The sequence below is a fragment of the Pygocentrus nattereri genome, chromosome 11 (genome assembly GCF_015220715.1).
Source record: "Pygocentrus nattereri isolate fPygNat1 chromosome 11, fPygNat1.pri, whole genome shotgun sequence".
In the NCBI taxonomy this organism is placed as follows: Eukaryota; Metazoa; Chordata; class Actinopteri; order Characiformes; family Serrasalmidae; genus Pygocentrus; species Pygocentrus nattereri.
The window spans coordinates 36,348,962-36,358,150 of record NC_051221.1 but is presented as its reverse complement, the minus strand read 5'-3'; positions in this window follow the sequence as shown (position 1 = coordinate 36,358,150).

Genomic DNA, 9,189 nt, shown 5'->3' with positions numbered 1-9,189 from the left:
CAATTATAATTACATGACCAAAAACTAAAAAAGTTGAAAGAATGACTGGAATAGAGAATAGGATACGGAAAGTTTTACATTCTCATTCTATGTCAGAGTATTTCACAATAAGCTTTTCTAAGATAAGATAATATAAGATAATCCTTTATTAGTCCCACAGCGGGGAAATTCACAGTATTACAGCAGCAGCAGAGTAACAGGAGCAAGGCACTCAGTAATAGAAATGGGAAACAGAATAAACCTTATCAACATTATAAATAATAAAAATTAAAGCTAAATCTCTAGACTATTTACAGGAAAATAAGGATAATAATAAAATAAAATAAGAGTTGCATAGAAATCTGTATTGCACTTAACATATTGCACAATGAAGAATGTTCGCATTCTGTATGTATGTATATTGTATGTGTGTGTGGTCTACTGGGAGCAGTGCTGGTTGTACAGTCTCTGTACAGTTTCTGGGCATATTGCGGACATTGTTAATACTTAAACATTTCTCAGCTGCATGTTTGACTGCAAAGAGGGTAAAATTACTCATGATTTGCTGAATGTAACTTGACACCTGTTTGTCTGTCTCTTAACTAATCATATTGCTCTTTAGTTGAAGCATGATTGACTTATGATTTTCTCTGCAGCAGAACCCTTTAACAACTTGTCTGTTTTTTCTTGTCTAGTACAAACACCAAGTGAAATTGTACGCCGCTACAAATCCATCCTTAATACATTACCAAAACCAAAGACCATGACCAGGGCCTTCCAGAAGCATGCCATTGACAGGAACCCTGTGGTGTCCACGTCAGCGATTGGAGAGCTCGCTATTGCTGCTCCTGAGGTATATGAAGAGGTACTGGCCAAGAAGCCTTGTGGAGAGACAGTGATGGCCTTTGCTATGCAGTGTGACTGCTATTCAAAGAGATGAAAATGTTGGGTACACTTCTTCCCATTAGGAGAAGCAAGCCTGTTTAATGGCTGTTTGCACCTGGTTGTGTTAAAAGTTTAGGTGGCATGTTGTTTTAAGTGAAAACCAAAATTTAAAATGCAGCAGTATGTGAGGTTTATAGAGACTGGGGCCCAATCCCATTTCTTATTTTTAGCCCTATCCCTTGTTTTCGAGTATAACCCTCCCCCTTGAAACTGAGTTACAAGGGGTAGTGGTGGAAATCTTCCCCCTATGAAATGGGACAACCCTTCAAGAACCGATACGTCATCAGGTTTTCTTCAGCGACTTTTACGTAGACAGACAAGACGAGGTTTTCCAGCCATTTCCAATATGCTGCCTCCATCTGCGGTGATCTCACTTGTGTGTCACATGACAGGACAGGTGAATCATATTTAAAACAGCCTGGAAAACATCAGCATGTGTTTTCCTGCTTTGTCTCTGTACTATAGCAGTAATGGTATATCACACTGACATTTGCCATTTATCTGAAGGAGACTAAAAAGCATCAGCACTCGCGATTCATTCACAACTTCAGCTTTGCACATCAATGAAATGAGTCACAGAATAAAAAAAAGCACAAACAAAAAACGACATCACTTCATTAACAGCTGCTAGCACTGCTCTGTAGGCGACCCTGCCGGCCTGCAGTGACCGCAGAGGAGGGGAAAGTTCAGCTCCTCACTGCTTAAATACATTTAGAGCATCATCCGCTTTCAAAGAGAGGGGCAATTATTTATCACCACCAAGAATTAGCTTTCTAATCGCCAGCTTCATGATCGATTTCCCATTCCACCTTAAATGATGCTGCAACCTCATGTACCAGAATGTAACTGCTGCGCCATTTAAGGTGGAACGGGAAATTTCGCCAGGTAGCTACCGAGACATCAGCGTATTACTAGCAACTTTTATGCGTGTTATGAAGGAAATGACCATAAAACGCTATTACAATGGTTCGTACAATATAACAGAGAAATACTTACATTTATGTGTCTCTTTGGTCACTTGTGCAGCCATCTTGCTGATGATTCGCAGGGCATTCTGGGAGTTTTCTCATAACACTTCTTTTGTAGTGCACCTCTGAAAAATCTCTGTTTGAAGGGTCATCTAGCCCTAACCCTTCACCCTACCTCTCCATCTCAACAACAATCAGGGCACCCTACCTCTAGATGTGAACGCGCAAAACGGAGGCATAGGGCTAAGTGTTAGGGGCAAGGGGTGAAATGGGATTGGGCCTTGGTAAGCATTTAGACGGATTTAATTTAGAATTTAATTTAAAGAATGTGGTGAATAACATTTTTATTTAAAGAGTAAATTACCATAATATAGGTCTATGCACTTTAAATTATGACAGTTTAAATATCAGTCTCCTTTGAACTTTTTGTGCAAATTAAGTGTTTTTCTCATTTCTGTTGTCATGACATTGTGAAGATTTTTATAAATGTGAACTCCTGCTAAATAAGTGTTAGTAACTCATTAATAAATGGTGAAGTGTTTTACACTTTAAAATAAACTGCCCATTTGGCAGTTATAAGTGTTAGTAACTCATTAACAGATGCTCATTGACCATTTGAGATGCAAAAAAACATCAAACCAAACACAAAAGCCTGAAATCTGTGTGAACTACAACACTGGAAACAACATGATGGTCTTGGAGCAGAGTAATACCTCAGGACGTTTTAAACAGGTCACATATTGTTACACCTGGAATGCTGTCCTAAAGTTAAGTGATACTGTTTTCATCCCACAACCGGGGAAATTCCATCTCCGCATTTAACCCATCCATGCAAGTGAAACACCACACACACACTAGGGGGCAGTGAGCACACTTGCCCGGAGCGGTGGGCAGCCCTATCCACGGCGCCCGGGGAGCAATTGGGGGTTAGGTGTCTTGCTCAAGGACACCTCAGTCATGGACTGTCGGCGCTGGGGATTGAACCGGCAACCTTCCGGTCACAGGGCCAGATCCCTAACCTCCAGCCCACGACTGCCCCAAAGAAGGTGCCTCTCAACCCAATGATCACAATAGGGCCTTCACGCCTGGTTTACATTAGCATACGGCAGCATCACATCAATACCTGTGACAATCATGAGGAAGATGTCAGACAGTATGCTGAGAATGTCAATGTACAGAATAGTGCTAAGGCCTTGTGAATATGAATTTAGTCATTTCAGATGTTAATGTACGTCTCATCATTATTAATATTGATTGGTGGTTAAATGGTTAAACTTATCAACAAATATGTGATGAAGCTGACAGGTCAAATGCTGACTGATGGGAGAAGACAAAGTAAGATTAGAATCTGGCAAGATCTGAAGTTTAACAGTAAAAGTGAATGTAGGCTCAGTATTTGGCAAACAACAGGCCACTGTTGCCCTTTCTATTTATGTGTTATAACTGCTTATTAATGGTTTTTAATGTGTTTACAACCTAATTAATAACCATTAATAAACACTTTTTTAAACCATTCGTAAAACCCTTTGCAAAGGTAGTCTTATTTTAAAGTGGTGCCATATATTACATATTAAAGCAAAATGAAAGTAATACGTCTTTGACTTCTAAGAGTTAATATGACATCCTCACATCAGCCTCCCTATTGTCTGCAGTAGATGCTGTTTATTAAGACCAAACTCTGGTCTTGTCCTCACAATTTGCTCATCGATTACTTGAGTCATAAGTTCAGTGTGGCACAGCCGAGAATGCTATTGTCACCATCTGCTTAATTCGCTAGGCCAAAGAAGTCTTATTCAACCTTTATGACCTAATAAATCAACCCCTGAAAAAAGAAATAAACAGAATGTGCTCATTTCAATTCGTCACTCCCATAACAATGGAACAAAGATGGTAAACAGTGTTCTTAGAGCCAATGCAATTAAAGCCATTCTTCTGTATGTAGCATCACTGAAAACACGCATTTTGGAAGCTGTTCTTTTTTATTTAAACGTATTATTGTATGTTCACATTAGCAGGTTTGTCTCTTGTGAGGCTGTTTTTGTTGTTTTGTGGGCATGTACACTGTTGACAAACAAAACGTAAAAAATCTATATTATATATGCATCACTTTTAGGCCCCACAGCAGCCTTTGCTGTTCCTTCTGTATTTCAAGTGAATTCCTATAAGCTCTATACTACAACTAGTAGTAGTACTACTGTAGTACTAGTATACTATAGCAATGATTTTTTTGTTATTGTTATTAAATAGTCATTTAACAATCTTGTTCACAATACTGTTTCCAAAAAAGTTGAGATACTGCAAAAATGTAAATAAAGATACAAAGTAGTAATGTGCAAATCATGTAGACCCCATATTTGACTGAAAATAGTACAATGACAACATATCAAATGTTGAAACTGTGAATTTCTTTTTTTTTTTTTTTTTTAATATATATGCCCCTGTTGAATATGATGTCAGCAACACGTTTGAAAAAGTTGAGACGAGGGCATGTTTGCCACTGTGTTACATCACCTTTTCTTTCAACTCTGTAAGCGTTTGGGAACTGAGGAGACCAATTGCTGTAGTTTTGAAGGTGAGATATTTTCCCATTCTTGTTTGATACAGGATTTAGCTGCTCAACAGTTCACTTGTCTCCTTTGTCATCTCCTTTTCCTCCCTGTCTTTTTTTGAAACGGAGCTGTAGCTGCTTTACCAAACATTTAGTCAAGTTCATGTTCTAATTTGTGTTGATTTATAGGGGTAGTTCATAGCCTGTCCAAATCAGATAAACGAGTTAGTTTGCAAATTTGCAGAATTGTAGCTAGAGAGAGTTCTCAGGCTAAGAGTGCAGCCTTACACTACAGCGGTATGATGTGGTGGTTTTTATCAGATTCATCGCTAGAAAATTATTTTTCACTTTGTTTACTTCCCCTGTTCTTTATTTCTAGGGATTCTAATTTGATCATGTATGTTTAAATGTTACTCTTTGACTTGAATGCTCTTTACAGTTTCAGTTGCCCTTTTTCTTTTCTGGGGCTCACAGTTCTATGTTGACTTTCTATCAGTTGGTTTTGTTTTCATATTAAAGAGTTTTTAGAGTAGTTTGTATCACCTTTAAAATGAACTTGTAATTGCCATTTTTAGTTGTTTTGTGTTTCATGGTGAAATATTTTGTCTGACATAGTGCTGAGTAATCCTCCAAGTCTAAAAAAAAATCAGGAATTCACACAAATGATCTGTTCGGTTAAAAATTTAAAATATAAACTACAATTATAAGTTTTGGAGTTCATAAGTTTCTCTTCCAGTTGTGTGTGACATTATTGGGTATAGGAACAAAATGCAGGTAGGAACAGAAAGTTTAGAAAGCAGAGGGACTCGTTTAAATTGTCAGTTCACCATGTCATAGTTCATTTACATAAATTTGAGAAAATTTCAACTTAAATCGCAGTTATAAATCACATACTCCCATAGGAAATGAATGGTCACCTGCTGCTCTGCCACATGCTTATGTTAATGTACGGTTAGTTTCACAGTACCAATTATCACGATGGGTTCCTCCCACTCTTCCACGTGCATTTGTTGTGTTCACCTCCCAGTCCTGTCCATGTGTTCGTGTTGTGTTTTAGTCTAGTCCACATGCTTTCTTTGTTTTGATTGCCAGTCTAGCCCCTTGTTTTGTAACTCTGGCCCTGGTAGTTTCCACCTTTTTTTGGCCTGTCCCTCATTATCCCTTGTTATATAAGCCCCGTGTTTGCCCTGCTCTGTGTTGGTCTTTGTTTGATGTATGTGCTGTTTGTATTGTTTGAAGTGTTTTAGTCTTGTTTGAGGTTTTGTGTTCATTATTGTCACGTCTGTCCCGCGAGCTCTCAATGTTGGCTGTATGAACATGGACCGTTCCGACTATGACCCTCACTTTGCCCAAAATAAATCTCACTTTACTCAGTACATGCGTCCGCATCATCGCTCCACGTTACACCAATTAATTTAAGGTACTCACTACATAGGTCTCAAGTAGTGATGTAACTACTGATAGTTCAAGATTAGTGTGAACACTAACCCTAACACTAGTGTTCAGGCCCCCTAATGTTGTTATGCAACTTTACACCCATTGATCATAATCTGCTATGATAGAGTAGTAATACATTCCCATCATTAAGATATTTGCATGATGCAAAATAATAAGCCTAGGGTTCAAGGGGTTGATAGCTTTAATCCACTGCTACTGATGAACTTAATTATGAGACACATGTTTGTAAACATGGACTGAACAAATCCAGCTATGGTGGATCATCAGTAAACTTTTAACCCCAAGTGAACAAATCACAAAAAAAAAAAAATCAGTCAAGAAATTATTTATTTTATTTACATTTATTTTAGAGTGTATTAAATCCACAGTCTGCTTTCTGTCATCTGCTAACACCAGTGTCTGAGGCAAATCTGTCGCTCGCTTCAGTTTTAATGAGCAGAGTTTAATCACTGGTGTGAGAGAGAGTGAGAGAGGAAAGGTGTGTGAGCAGAAGGATGGCAGCAGCGTCTAAGGATCTCCACTAATGTGACTGATTGGCTGTTCACAGCAAGCACGTTCAGCTTGCTGGAAACATGAGTCACTCGTTCAGCCACTTTCTTTTCTTCCACAGCCTTTATTATCACTGCCTGACACTAATTACCGATCTGCACAAAGAAACATCTCCATTAGAGGAACTGGAATTAGACGACAGCAGCAGCAGGGACAGCTGTCTCTACTAAGGTCTTCATTGACTGATTTCAGGACCATCTCTCAGGTAATCATGGTGATGTAAATGACCAAGAGTAAAAACAGTAAAGACTGTTGCTGCCTTGCTGAATCACATAGACAAAACCATAATACTGCAGTTATGCTTAGAAACCCTATGTTCAAACAGACCTGCACTCACAAAAATAAAAGTACCAAATAGGGTTCTTCGGAGTGGTACCATAGAAGGACACCTTCTGATTCCTAGGGAATGAATGGTTTGTTAAATAACTCTTTATTAAATTCATGTATGAATATGAATACCCTATTTGCAGTTGAAAGAACTGCAAATATAATATACAACATATTGTACAGGTTCTCTACTGATGTAAGTCATTTCCTAGAATTGTACAGCCAAGGACCATTTAGGAACCCTTATTTTTTGTATGGGCCAAGACAAAAGTTCTTAATATGTTCTTGCAAACCAATTTTTTTGCAAATCAAAACTTCTTTGGAAAAGGATACTGACAGATATATTGTTGGCTTTGAAATGGTTTATATGCTGATTGAAAAGAAAGATGCATTCTTCATTTTAATGTATAATAATGTCATTCGATTTTTGAAGTAACTTGCGTAATTTCTAATAGTCAGATTCATCATGACGTGTTTACAATAATAAAAAGCAAAGAGTATTTGGCTATATATATATATAACAATGAGTTATATATGAGTTATATATAACTATATATAACTATATAACTATATACAATATTTTATATATATATATATATATATATAAAACTCATTGTTCAATGTTGGTGTATTACTGCTATGTCCAAGAAACTATTTTAAAATATGAGCATCTTTAAACCTGATTAAAACTGCAAAGAATTATGAGTATAAACTGTAACACCCCATAATCTATTGTTTTCCCAACCTTAATTCCACTACAAGGCACGCTGTGTTCTTACTTTTCTGAGCACAAGGAAACATTGGGGAAATGTCTGAACAGGTTGAGCAGAAGAGCAAGAAGACAAAATAAGCTCCAACTGTAACTTTATTAATATAATAATAGAATGAACTAGTGAGATCTCCAATTCATACGCCATTAAGTGTTAAGTCATAAACTGAACAGCAGTTGGTAAATGTTGAACAGTGCTAAGGAGAGTGGAGTGGAGCTGCTAGGCTGGAAGGGTAATGCTGTAGACAGTCAATGAAAAAACAAAAATTCTATTGTTTTCAATGGTTTGGTAACAAAAAAAAATTACTCCCACCATCGAGCATTGTTCCATCAAGAGCAGGGCAGTGATCCGAAGCACACAAGCAACTCAGCTTCTGAATGTCTCAAAAGAAATCAAATAAAGGTTTTGGGGTGGTTGAGTCAAAGTCCTAGTTGAATCCCATTGAGATGCTGTGGCAAGACTCTAAACAGGCAGTTCACACTCAAAAACCCCCCAATGTAGCCAAATTAAAACAATTCTGTAAAGAAGAGCGGATCTGAGTTCCTTGCCAGAGATGGAAATGACTCATCACAAGTTTTTGCAAATGTTTGATTGCAGTTGTTTCTGCCAAGAGTGACACAACCAGTTATTAGGTATTAGGGATGGGGCGCAGTTTCTTTTATTTACACATGGGTGATATAGGTTTTAAATACATCTTCAATAAATGGAATGTTCATTTCAAAGCTGCATTTCTGTTTACTCATGTTGATTCTGTTTTACGTGAAAATTCGGTGGATGATCTGAAACATGTAAATGTGACAAATTAGCAAAAATAGTAGAAATCAGGTGAAAGGCAAATACTTTTTCACAGCCCTGGACACTGTAGAAGAAACTGGCTTTAACTTAAAAAAAAAAAGTTATTTGCTGTGCCGCCTTAAAATTGAGTTAACTGAACTTTGAGTAGTAAGTTAATAGAACAGGGATCTGTGTTTTATGCCCTTTCAACTTATTACTGAAGAATGAACATTTAGTGCCTCATAAACAAAAATAAGTGGAGCACCAAAGAGAAAAAACATCAACTAGACCGTCTCTGTCCCTGAGTGTGTGTGTGGTAAACACTTGCTCACTTGCTTTCATGATGGTAAGTCAGAGAGGGTTGCTTTCATTCTGGACACACACACACACACACACACACACACACACACACACACACACACACACACACACACACACACACACACACACATTCATCCCATTCAGAGCTAATGGCAACAGAAAGAAGAGAGTGATTGAGGGAGGCGAAAAGATGAAAGTGTTGCTGGTTAAATGGGTTGGCCTCTGCTCTGAGTAACGTAACGGCCTTGGTGCACTAAGAACACATATCAATCTTATTTTATGAGTCCTCTGACAATATTATAAACAATAAATGCCCGGGTGTCCGTTTAATGCCTCCTATACAAAAGCATATTAAAACCATGCAGCAGTATTTTCTTTGATATACATCATCTTATTGTCCGTTTTATCAGCTTCACTTACCATATAGGTGCACTTTGTAGTTACATTTACATTTACATTTAGCAGACGTTTATCCAAAGCGACTTACAAATAATGTGATACATAGGACAAACATAGTCAGGCATTAAAGGAGGCCAAGGGGTAATAGCGG